Below are 13777 nucleotides of genomic sequence, written 5' to 3' on the forward strand. Positions count from 1 at the left end.
GCGCCACGGTTGCAATATATTACTAAATAACAATAACGTATTTCTAATCATTACAAAAGCTTCATCTTAAATATCGTTTTTTCTGTCTCTTCATTCATTTTAGATCTCGATATATTATTTCATTTTTTTTTTTTTTTGACAAAAAAAAAACAATTTTTTACATACCGACAATTACTAAATCTCCAAGTCTCGTATCCCTTTTCCGCCATTGTATACTTACCTTTTATTTAATAATAATAATAATAATATTACTATTGTTATAATATCATTCCCGCGTTCAGTATTAAAATTACACTCGCGCGTCTCATTTTTCGTCGCGTGTTTAATCTCAATTCTTTTGACGAATCGAGGCGATAGGGAAAGAGAGAAAGAGTGAGGGAGAAAGAGAGCCTTGAAGTTGAAAAATAATTGGTCAGTTCGCGTAATAATTTGTTGTCTCAAATTATCGTTGTTCATTATTATTATTATTATTATTATTATTATTAATATTATTATCATAAATATTATATTTCGGTTCTATAATTACAGTTATTTGAATAATTATAATTAATGTTATAATTTTTACGATTATTACAATCGTATCGACTGCCACGAAAATAGCAGTGCACGTGAATGAGTGTGTGCTCGTCGGTCCCGATTTTATGATTTTATATATAGATATACGCTCATGAGTGCAATTCGTTCCTTCGGGAGAGTTCATTTTTTTTTCTCTTTTTTCCTCTTTCGTTCTCAGCAGGAAAGGAAAGGAAACGCGCGTCTCACATGTAAAATAATTATTCTGAATTACTGAAATAGTATCCTAGAAGGAGTGAGGAAAAGCAAAAAAATAAAAATCGCAAAAAAATAAAAAAATAATAAATAACGAAACAATATGCGAATGTCTTAAGTACGCATAAATCTATTCATAGACGAAAGTAGACATTTTAATACTATTGTTATCGATTATTATTACTTTTACGAGTAGCTTAAACTATGTTACGATTCTGGACTAAAGTTCCTTGAGGGTAGCGCATTTGGTGCCGGTATAAAAAAACTTAGAGAGACTTGAAGAAAAAATAAAAAAATAATAGAAAAACAAATCGATCGAAATTTTGAAAAACGCTACCCCGATGTGATGACGGTGCTTTGTTTCTCTTATTATCGTTAATTCTATTATTATTATTATTATTATTATTATTATTACTATTAAAATTATTATTAATTCTCAAATTTATTATATCATTGTCTGGAATACGATACATGCAATAATAACTACTACTAGTTTGCTAGGATTTATTTCGTTATTTTAACGCAATAGCATAATATACGCAGTACCTATTAATTATTATTAATGTTATTATTATTATTATTATTATCATGTTATTATTATGTTATTATTATTTTTACCCACATTATTGCTAGTACGTTTACATCTACACGCGTTATTATGATTAGTAATCTTATTACTTATTTTATTATTATCATTATTATTATGATTATTATTATTATTATTATGTTATGATTATTGCAATTAAATATAAACACCTATTTTGAAACAGTGAAAAATAAATTGAGCACATTTTTTTGAACTACCCATCAAACTGTATGCTACGTCAAAGCCTCTGAACTCATTGATCATCTCTTTAATTTTTTTTTTGTTTATTTTTTTATTTTTGGTAATGTATGATTTGGGCTTATGGCGCATGGTCTAGGACAATGCTGGGTATTGCAAATTTGAAGGGTATTTAGATAATGAATGAGGATGAATTTATTTAAAATAAATTAAGCAAAATGGAGGATTCGAATACAGGCCTGACTGTGAGAAAACGTTCGATTCTTCGTTTGATAATGAATCAAATGAATTGAATAACAGTCAAATTTAGATCGTCTGGTGCCAAGAGACTGGAGCAGGAAAAAATGAAAAGTATAATTTATTGAAGAGGTTGGAGTAACGAATAAGTTTGCTCCTTCGACATTTGCCTTCGACGTTTGGGCTTCGGATATTTAAAATCCGACCGAAAAGGCCAGACAGCTAATTTTGAGCTGATTTTTTTTTCTCGTATTTTTAGTAACTTCGATAAAAAATGCTCGGAACTCGAGACCAGAACAGAAGTCGATGAATCGTAGAGAGTTCGGGGCAAAATCGGGTCAGCCATTGAAATCTGCCAGTCTGCATACTGAAATTTTTTAATATTTCATCGTCCAAGTTCATTTTTTCTTTTATTTCTTCAATTGTTTACACGCAGTTTACCATAATTTGGCTTTACTTTCTTTAACTGAGTGTATCAATCGTTATACTTGCATATTCCTCTCGTCACGGCCTCGAAACTTGTAGCCACAAGAGTATATCGATTTAAAACACAGCCGCGAGCAAGTAGGACGCCTGGCTGATACAAGATGCACTTGTCGAAGTCGGCATCCCTCCCACAAACCCTCAAACCCGAGCCTGATAATCCACGTCGTTGAAAATGAGCTGATTCTAGTGATTGTACCCTCGTACATCGAGAGATACACGGGTTCGGAAGGTTTCAATTGCAATATCGATTTCTCTATTAGTTAAATTTCGAGTTTTCCGGTTTATTTGATTAGGCAATTCCATTTTTTCAGGCTACTTTGAAAATTCTCGAAATTCATTATTTTTTAATCTCAATTCATCGAATTATTTATTGTTACCAGGCGCTCTCGTATTCGACGTTTGTTTTATCGATTTCCATTTGAATAAATGAACGAATCCATATACTGCTCGTGTGCTCGAAAATTCACGAAGAAAGAAAAAATTTAATAACGTTCGATGGAGTTATGAAAAATCGAAAAAAAAATTGTGAAATCATTCGAGAAACAACATAAACGAATAAATTATTGAGAAGCGAGTATTTGTGAAAAAAAATTGGTGCAGCAAGCAGAGATGTAAAGAATTGGGAATTTCATCGAAGTTATTGGAAACCCTGAAACGTCGTCGGGTTGATGAACGCTGGTGAAAAAAAGACACAAAGAATATATGAACTGTTTAGTGAAATTTGCCAAACCGATGTTCACTGCATCCAGTCCCGTTTCGTTTTCCAAATTCGTTTATACTTCATCAATCGCTCGTGCAGGATCGACGATTTTCGCTGTCCCTGAAAAAAAAAAAGGAAAATCGATTGAGCGAAGTAGCTAAAAAATCTTTCAAAAGAAAATGATACATAAAATCGTAGAAAAATTTGGCAAGTTTCACTGAACGAGCCACTGTGGAAACAACCGCAAAAGGCGAAACAGCGACGTACGTGTTAAGTAGTTGCTGTTAAAATGGGGAGAGAATCGCGAGAGACAGAACAATAGTTATCACAAATAGATTTAACGATAAAGATTAATATTTAAGGGGGAAAATATGAGGAGATGAGTAATCGATTAAATGAAATGGAAAGCGATCGTTCGGGGTTTCAAAACCACCAAAAGCCACAACAAAAATTTAACAAAATACACAAAAATTGTTGAAAATTATGTCTTTCAAGATACATTTTACGTCGTTCCCTATGCAAATCATCAAATCCCAAAAACAGCTCAAAATTTCGACTTCTTATTGCTCCTTTACGAGCGTCCTGAACGAACGTTAACCATTGGACAAGCAGAAGGGGGAGGGGGGGGAAATAAAAAAATGATAAATCGTAGAAGGCGAAAGAGAAGAAAATATCAGTTCACGCGAGAGAACCTACTATGCAATGAATCCAATAGCAATAAACGTATGAAACGGTGAAAAGAAAAGAAATGGAAAAAAAAAAAACAACAAAAAAACCAATGAACAGCGGTGCAATGATCGAGGTGCAACAGTCTGTTGATGTAACGTGATACAAAGCGTCATCGTTATAATTCGAGAAGTGCACATTACGGATTTTAAATCTAAGAAAAAGAGAGAAGAAAACCCAACACACACAAACACACACACACACACACACACACACACACACACACACACACACACACAAGAGAGAAGAATTTAAAGAGAGAAGAGACAAACCGTTGACATTTCACTGAGCTCCGTTTGATATGCTACACTATACATATATAAATAAACAAATAAACAAATATATATATATAAATATATAAATATATACATATATATTCATATATGTATATGAAAATATATATTATACGTCAAGAGATATTTATACTAGTATTTTAATAGTTTAGTACTTAAAAACCGTGTGATATATATATAAATATATAAATATATCTATATATATGAGGGCATATATATAGATACGTATATATCTATATATATATATTATAAATTATAAGTGAAAAGAAAAAAGCGAGCGTGAACGAATGTGTGCGAGCGCATGTACTATAACGATAAAGAATTAGAACGAGAGAGAGAGAGAAAGCGAAAGCGAGAGAGAGAGAGAGAGAGTGAGAGAAAAAAAATAGAATAACCGCGAACGCTGTAAATATTTACAACACACATAGGAAATATTATTCTACGATATAAATATATATATATATATATATATTATTATATCTATTGAATATCGGGGATATAGTGATAACAGCAAAATAAGGAATATATATATATATATATAAATATAATATAATAAAAATGAAACAAAGAAATTCTTACAGGACAAACACATACACAGGGACACGAAAGAGACACAGTTACATACCGATACATAACACGCCCAGCACTTAATAAGAGGAATAAAAAGTAATGAAAAATAAATTAAAAAAAAAAAAAAAATATAACATAGAACGATTATATACACCAGCATATTGATATAGTTGAATATGTGAATAGGAGGTTAATATATCTCACTACAATTACCTATATGAGTATTTAAGCTATGACAAGAATTTATTATTATGTAAATGAGGCATAGGCATTATTATAAACACTAAATGAAGAAAATAATAAGATAAAGAAGAAGAAAGAAAGAAAAAAGAGAAAAATGATAAAATTGGAAATGAAAAGACGATGGGAAATTAACAACAAGACGAGAGAAATACACGTACACATATTATTATATGATATTATGATAATATGAACATTTAGGCAGGATATAGTGCAATGAGAAACAAAATAACGTTGAGAATATTAGCTAGGCTATATATATATATATATATATATATATATATATACTTTATTGTTTGTACATTGGGCACGAATGCGCTGTATTGTTTCACCGATATCTAAATAATGTACTTCGCGCGTTTTGTACGATTTTCCAAGTCACGTAATACCGCACATCCCCAACCGTACCAATGACCCACCCGCCCCCGAGAGCCCTAATCGCAGAGGGACGTCGTTCAGGGAAGTTTCGAGTGAAATTTTCATCGACTGTGAGAGAGAGAGAGAGAGAGAAAGAGAGAGAGAGAAAAAATGATTTTGGTCTCTCGCTGATGAAAATGTGGACGTTCGTCGTGTTTAGGATGTAAAAATAATTAGTCAAAGTGCGAATTTCACTCGAAAAATATTAGGGGTTATAAGAAGTGAACACCAAACAATGGCTCGTAGGAATTCATAAAAACAAATGAAAATATTCAGCTTGATACGTTCGGAATTTTCGATTATCGTTTCATTTACTTTTGGACTTGTTCTCGATCGTTGCTCCTGGTACGAAATTTTGAATTTTCAACGCCTCGAAACTGCGTCGGACTAAAATAAAGCGTTGACGCACAACGTTTTTGTGCGCGATACGGTGGCCCAGCTTCCTCCGAACTCCAAACAACCCTGAAAAGCCTCGTTCGCTCGGTAGATCTTCGATCGGATTCAAATTCGCAGGCGCACCTCTCGTCCCGGTTATAACGAGTCGATAAATCCTCCCTCGAGACGCGAAATACAATTAAACAAATAATTAGTTACGAGGAAAAACAGATGAGCAATCACACTTGTACACACAGTTTAAAATAATAATAAAATTAAAAGAAAAAAGACATGAAATAGCCTCAATGCCTCGCAATGATGAAAACACGTGGCTCCGGAGTCGATAAGTTCACGTTCAATGTATCACTTATTGGTAGATCGAAATAGGGGCAAACCTCGTGGTTCTTTTTTTGGAGAAACGTCTCAACGTTTCAATCGCTTTGTCAAGAAACTCGAGTACTCTTTATTCTCTATACCCTTCATGTTCTCATGATTTTTGTATTTTTTTCGACGTCTCCTTTCCTCAGGATTGCTTTATTCCGTGAGAGAAAAATCGGGGTTTTGATTATCGAGGATTTGACAAGGGTGCACGAGGGATACGAGTCGAAACGAGGATCTGCATTGTCGGAATGGAAAATTATACTTTGGAACGATTCCTGATCGGAAAAAATCATAAAAATCACGAGAATCGATGTAACGCTGGAACGGAGGGGCCATTTTGATATAGGGAAACTGTAGAAATGGCGCCGGGGCATCGGAAAAGAAAAAGCACGCAATACTCGTACGAAATAACTGCAACGCCGCAAAATCGACGTCACACGCGCTATTTCCCTGCTCGGATATAGTTAGACAGATTTTATGAGCACAACACTCGTGTACGGAAACGTCGAGCCAAAACAGCCTCAGCCCCTAACCTTTTTCGCTCTCGTCTCTCTGCACTTCTCAGTCTTTCTCTCTCCCTCGATAAGAGGAGCTCCCCAGCAAACTATAGCTGCAAAAGCCAGAACGGAGAAAGGGGGAGAGAGAAAGAGATGGAATGCGGTAAACCGGGCCATGAATTCGTTATTAGCAGAGTTAGGACGAGCTTATACGCGTACACTTACAATGACATGCGCTCATCCGTGTCGGTACATTTTACGCTTCAAGATCGTGTTTTGCCTGGATTTATGAGACTTTTACAAGCGCGGAGCGAGGATTTTTGGATGAGAGAACTTTTTACAATATTTTTCGATTTCCAAACGTACGCGTGCGGCTCCACGAAAATCCTTTTTTATCAAACTCATATTTAGTTTTTCAGTCGAACAAAACTTTTTTACATTTTTCGAAGCCAGAGAGGCTTCGAAATCCGGGAGAGTCGGGAGTGATTTTTCCGCTGGCAAGTACGCACGATGATGAGTCGAATTGTAAATGGCAATTTTTATCTTCAAACTAATACCTGAAAAATCTTCAGGAATATTGAATAACTTGAAAGGGCGGTTTATATTTTTCATCAGGTCTTGTACGTGCTTGAAACTTTGTTTTATGTGTTCTCGTTGAAGCCAATCTCCGTTTGAAACTGCGTCTAGACGTGCTTAATAATTAACGAAGGTGCAAAAGAAACTAGAAACTTTAAATCGCGGCTGGTCGTAAAGTGTTTTTCGTCCAAGAGTACGTTGAGCTCGAATGAAACGAATGAAAAATAGCTTCGTTAAGCTGCAAGCCCGTAAATGATGGCCACTGGAAAAAAGTCTTTGATCAAATACGTTTTTACGGCGCGTGTCAATTTTCGGACCTCCTCGAGAAGGAAAAAAAATGGGAAACTACCAATTGACTGCGTACGAAACAGCAATTAACCGGAGCTCGATAAATGAGCATTTACGTTATCCAATAATCGTAGAAAAAGTTGATAGCTCCTCGTGAAAAATCAACATGAAAGAGGCCGAAGGAAAGAGTAAAAAAACTGGATTAAAAGAGTGTACGACGGCGTGCGTCCCTGAGCGATACGAGATCGAGGCACAAAGCGAAAAAGTAGCGATGAAAGTGTGCAGGCACAGGAAAACTGTGTCTATGTATAGTTGAAGGAAAAAAGAAAACAGAAAGAGAGTGAGAGAGAAAAGCATCGGAGAAATCGGTGTATCCCTCAGGGTGGTACGCCGATTTCAAAGTGACAGGAGCGACATAACTCTGCATACGAGTCTATAGATTCGCCTCCACAATAGCGAATACACAATTCACCAGAGAAAAGCGAGAACGTTAAATTCATCGGTCAAAACGCACGCGACGTGTTTTACAAAGCTGTTCAACAGGGAGAAAAAAAGCACACACACACACACACACACACATACACACAGTGGAATAAGAAAAAAAAATTGATCTCTAGCTAACAAGGGAGAGAGCGAGAAAGAGTTAAAGGGCCGAGAAAGGGGTTTGAAAGACGCAGTAGAAAAAGCTGTCTGTACTGAAAATATATATATCGTTATATCGGCCGGCGCAGAGGAGAGATTTCGCTGAAGGAAAAAGGCCGATATGAATTCGGCGACACGCGCCCCGAGGTCAGGGGTGTTCTCACCTGGTACCGCCCAAAGTCACGCCTACCTAGGCTGCCCCTTACCCGATGTCCCCTTCCCTTCTTGCCCCCCCGTCGTGGTAACGCCTATACGACTTTTCCCCTCTTCCTTCTTCTCATCCCTCCACCTACTTTCTTTTTTAAATCCCCCTCCGACCCTCGTTTCCTCCCTCCTCCTGGTCGCTGCTCTGCAGCCTTTCCTACCAGATTTCTCTTCACCCTGCACCGCTTCCTCGCTCTGCCTACTTGGAATTCTTACGCCTACGCCTATCCCCACTATCCTTAAGCACGTTTGATACATTACCGATCCCCTCGTCACTCTCTCTCTCTCTCTCTCTCTCTCTCTCTCTCTCTCTCTCTCTCTCTCGCACCGGACATCCCCACCATGAAATTCCCTAGCGAAGACTCCCCCACGTAACTCTGCCTATGCCTACGCCCCTGTGCACGCCTATCCCCACCACTTCACTCTCTCCCTTTCTCTCTCCTGCCTCATTTCTTCCGTCCCTCTCACTCGATCTCTCCCCCGACTCCCCTTCCAATCTCACGCGCCTACCAGCACTTGACTTTTTTCACTCCTCGGTTCTCCGGCTCTTGGCCACGCGCCTCCACCGGCGTCCATCTTCGATTCTCGCCCTTCCGAATCCCTCAAAAATTCTCCCGGCCCGGATGCGTTTCGGCGACTACGCATCCTTCGGGCTTGTGAGACCGGCTCCAGTTGAGGAGGCTCGAAAATCGGGGGTTTTCTCGATTCAGCAAGCTCGACTCGATCTTCGATCTTCTGATGACCTTTTCAACCACTTCGTGGTTTTCAATTCCCGAAATCAAAGCTTTTGGGGGGGCAAATGCTTTGGAGCAAGGAAGTTAAGGGATAAATGACTTCGGTTGAAATGAGAGGTTAGAATTTATCCTCGTTAAGGAATTTTAACAATTTTCTCCGTCGCTCGTAATCTTTTTTCGACACTCTCTCGTTTTCATGCTTGCCCGACCCCGAATTCCCTCGCATCTGCGACTACTTATTTCGCTCTCGATTTATCTGACGAAAAAAGCCCTACGCCTTTGCCTCAAAGTTCCACCCTCTCCTCGTACACGCCCCGAAACATCCCCACTATTTTTACCCCTTCGAAACCGGACCGAAGAGTAGCGCGTTGACAAAGAGATTGTGGAGTATAAGATAAAGAGACGGCGGAGCAGGGAGAGTGAGAAAGAGTTTGAGCTCGCCCTCTTCGCTGCGAAGGGTGGAGAGCTGTAATGCCCGCCACTACTACCCCAGTTCTCGGGACGTAACACGCGTTTCCAAGTTTGTAGATCGGGTCACCGGGTTGAACGAGCCACCCTCCGCGTATTTCGAACGCGCTTTCGAGTCCTTCGACGCGCCCTTTAATCCCTCCCTCTCTCCGACTCTCTTCAGCTTCGTTCTTTTCTAACTTGAGCCCTCGTCACGTCGCTTTTATCAGCAGGATTTCATAAACCGGTGAAGGAAGCTTTGCCGTAAAGGTCTTCAACGGCTTCGGAAATAGGAATGCGTCAAAAAATACTTAAAACAATGACTAACTTTTTGATTTCGAACAATTGGCAGGAATCGTTGCTGCGAATAATTGTCGTTTATCCTCGCTCATTATTCCCTCTTTTTCCATCAGTTTCTCTTTCGAGTGTTACGAGCAGCAGCGCAGTAACTATTTATCAAAATTTTTCAAACGAGCCTCAAAGAGCTGACTAATCTTCTGGCTACTGGTCGAGTTGAAATTTCTAAATCGATCATTTCATAATCCTTTTTGTTCCCTGTTTAATCTTCATTCAACAAGCATTGCAAAGCTCGTAACGAACGTGAAGTAAATTCAGTTGACTGCCGGATTGCGTTCTTGGAAATATAAAAATGGAGGCGTTTTATATAGCGAGCCGATCTCGCTGGTTGGGTCAGTGCTTTGGAAGAGGCTAATGTAAACTATCCAATGAAACCCGCAAACTGATGATGTCCCGATTCTTTCACCACGGATTTGCAAAGCGGCGTGTGCGTTTCTTGTTTTTATTTCTGAGAAACTCGTCACCGGATATCTTTCTTGGGATTTTGTCGATCGTACGAATTCGTTCACATTCGAGGGCCTAACACCTGAAACGATTGCAAACAATGCAGATTCTCGTGACACTTATAACGGTGGGGTTCGCGTGTCAATTGAAGACGTCGATTAAGAGGTAAAAATCATTTTTAGCTTCCCCGCAGAATTTTAATTTTCAAATTTCCAGATTATATTCTCTCAACGTAATTCGATAAATGATCCTGCGTACGGCGACGAATGGATGATTTTGTCAAGCCCACCCCCGCGATCTCCTTCGACTTTCGTTGTTCATTTCGACTGCAAATTATTGTTAATTCTCATCTCCGTAGCGCGAGGAAACCTTAAATTAAAAAAGCAAACGAACTAACTAGCGTGTTGGAGAGTTTGACCCGCGCCTCCCTGTAGAAAGAATGCTCGCATAATTAGTAGTTACAAACAAATATTTAACAGAAATGAATGAATAAAGAAACAAAAAAAATGGTAAAATAAAAAAAAAACAATAATAGGCTTTCCATAAACGATATAAAAGAGTAAAAAAAAAAAAAAAGAAAAAAAAATAGAGAGAGAGAAGAGAAAATTGATGATGAGATGATACGGAATGATGAATAAGCAAAAGAAGATGAATTAAGGTGAAGAAATGAAGATGATGAAAGAACGAAACCTACGAATTGTTATGTTTTTCTACAGTAACGTTTGTACCGACTTACAACAATATTTGTACAATATTACGATAAACGTGTACCTATACAACATAGGTAAATCCAGATGCAATAACTTTTTTAAAAGGTGTTAACAACGGAATATTTTTCATACTAGTCTCGCTCGTCGGAGGATTAACGCGCGCGTGCGCAATCTCCGTAAAAACTTTAAACGCCCCTGCGCGACAGGATCAACCCAAACATAAGCAAAAGAAACATTTTTGAAAACACAAATAATAATAAAGAGAATGAGAAAGAAAGAATGAGAGAGAGAGAGAGAGAGACAGACAGACAGAAGGAGAGAGAGGGCGACAGAGAGAGAGAGAGAGAGAGAAACACACACGTACACACCTGACTAACTCATTTCGTTTTGTGCCAACCTCCAGCAGACCGTGTTAGATTTGAGTTTTATTAATTTGAAACACACCAAATTTATATCGCCCGTGAGAGATATCGTCTTGCACGATTTAGTCTCTTTGAAATAATAGTGAAAAGGAAAAACATTGATTGAACAAGCGACGAAGTAGAAACTGAATCCACGTAACAAACGGTTTTAACAGAAATAAATAAAGCAGAAGAGCAAAAGGTGTCTTTTGAATATCAGAAATATTCCTGCGTACCTCGTGGCGTTATAAGCAAACACTCACAACCGAATTTTGTCTATAAAATGTATAATCGTCGCTCAGTTTTTATTAACTTTATTACAGACAATACCGGAAGTTTTTTCATTTCATGCTTTTTTACCGGAAGACAGATCCTTCGATTCGCCAGGAAACATCGTTACTCGAAACATCAATCGTTGCTAAATACTGAAGAGGAAATATGACGAAAAAGTTGCACACTCGACTTTCATCGCCACAGACACACACGCACACGCAATCGGTCGAGTGACGAACGAGCTCGAGCGACGATTTTCACTCGAAAAGATAAATGACTCGAAATCAACGCCCTTGAATGACGAGTCGTCGCTGCTTGCTGAACGTTGTTTAAACTTTTGGGACACCCGGTAGACAAACGATATCGCATTTGTATTATACGACTATGGATCGACGTTGATTTCGACCTCGTTGATCTTAGATATCGAAAAATGTTTAAACTGTTGGACGCGTTCGTGATTTTAAATCCCCTTCGCATTTATCGCGAAGATAAGAATCGTTCGATGATGTTTCGAAAAAAGTGAAAATAAAATGAAATAAAGTTGGAGGGAATCGCGCGAAAATGAGCGACGAAAACAGTCGCCGATTCGTTAGGGAGAGCTGAAAAGTATTGAGCTTTTCAAATCACTCGAACTCGACCGTCGTCACTTTGATCTTATTTGCATGGAAAATCAATACTTGAAAGAATGATGGAATCATGTACGAACAATTGAAGAGATGGTTGATTTTGTGTACGTTAAAAAAGCCACGATTAATCACGCCCCTGCTCACAGTAACACGGCCGCATTCGTAAAAGAAAACGATGAAGAAAAAACGACACGCAAAAGAAAGAGGCGCGAATCGTTTCACTGTTGCAGATAATCGGGAATTCACACGCGTTGTCTTACATTTATCGAAAAGAGGAAACGAGGAACTAAAGAAAACTCTAAAAAGTGAAAAACTCGTCCCGAAATACCGAATATTCATTCCCAGAGAATATTCCTCCTCGTCAATTTTATTTGGGGTTTAGATCTATACAAATATATCGAGAGAGAAAAAGAGAACGGGGAGGAGAGAGTGAGAGGGATCATTCACACAAGAAGAGAAAAAAAGGTATAATTATCCAGAGAAATTTCTCGTTTCGATACTAAAAATTTGTATCTCTCGTCGCTTCTCTCTTTCTCTCTTCATCGCTCCTTCTCTCTCCCTCTCTCTCTCTCTCTCTTTCTCTCTCTTTCTCTCTCTCACTCTCTCTCTCTCTTGGGAGTAACCTGAAAGGAATATTCTGATAGGAAATACGACGTGCTTTTTAAATTTGTCCCCAAAACGCGTCAGCCCACACGAGTTCGCCGCGATATACGTTTTTCATTTGGTAACGAAACAAAACACGAAGAATAAAAATGAAATCAATATCCAATATATCCTGAAAAAAGGCTGCGGTATCTCGCTGTAAAACTGAAATTTCTCGGTTACGACGTAACATTATTATTATTATTATCATCATCATTATATTCATTTGTTTTAAGTTCTTAGAAGAACGAATGCATATCATAGTTGTAAATTACCAATTTGTGAAATAAAAACTGCAAACTGTTTGTGTTAACATTACAAAAAATAGCTCGACTCTCTTCATTTTCGTATTTTCCAAGGAGCCTAACAAAAATGAAACGTTCGACTTTCTATCCCTTCCCATATCCACATTTTCCCATGTGATTGTCGAACCAATCGCAAGTTTATCGTAATCGGTAAGTTTTCGAACGTTCCAACCGTTTTGGTATACTTAATAAATTTTATATTTCCGTGTAATTTTGTGTGTTGGGATGTTGGGATTAAGATTCTGCAGCTTGAGAATACCGAATGGGGCGAAAAAAGCTGCAGGGTTTTATGGAAAGTAGAAAAATTAGTGCTGTTGGATTTTTCTAATCGCTTGGTTTATTAATCAGTCATTTATTATGGATGATCTTGCTTCGATGTGTACGGAATGTTTCATCACCTCTTGTCGTACGTTTCAACAGTTTATCTTAAACTTATTTGGGTTTATAGAAAAGATTCGCAGTGGAATTTTTTCAATAAGCCTTTTCAGATATATTTTTCATCATAGTGCACTTTGTACAGTTTTCGACAGAAAAAAGAGAAAAATAGTCAAAATTAAAGGTTCGAAATTTCTGAAAAATCTTGTCTTCTGAATTTAACCGAAAAATTTTCAAAATTCTGCCAAATTTTTTATTAGTCTCCGAATTTTTCGAGAG

At 37.8% G+C, this 13777-nt stretch overlaps 1 protein-coding gene across 3 annotated transcripts in view; it reads left to right on the top strand.

The window, feature by feature from the left end:
* LOC122407666 (zinc finger protein 628-like) overlaps positions 1 to 13777 on the top strand; it is a 58786-nt gene that overhangs the window by 32240 nt on the left and 12769 nt on the right. The gene's annotated exons all lie outside the window — the stretch shown is intronic.

The sequence above is a fragment of the Venturia canescens genome, chromosome 3, assembly GCF_019457755.1.
Source record: "Venturia canescens isolate UGA chromosome 3, ASM1945775v1, whole genome shotgun sequence".
NCBI classification, from domain to species: Eukaryota; Metazoa; Arthropoda; class Insecta; order Hymenoptera; family Ichneumonidae; genus Venturia; species Venturia canescens.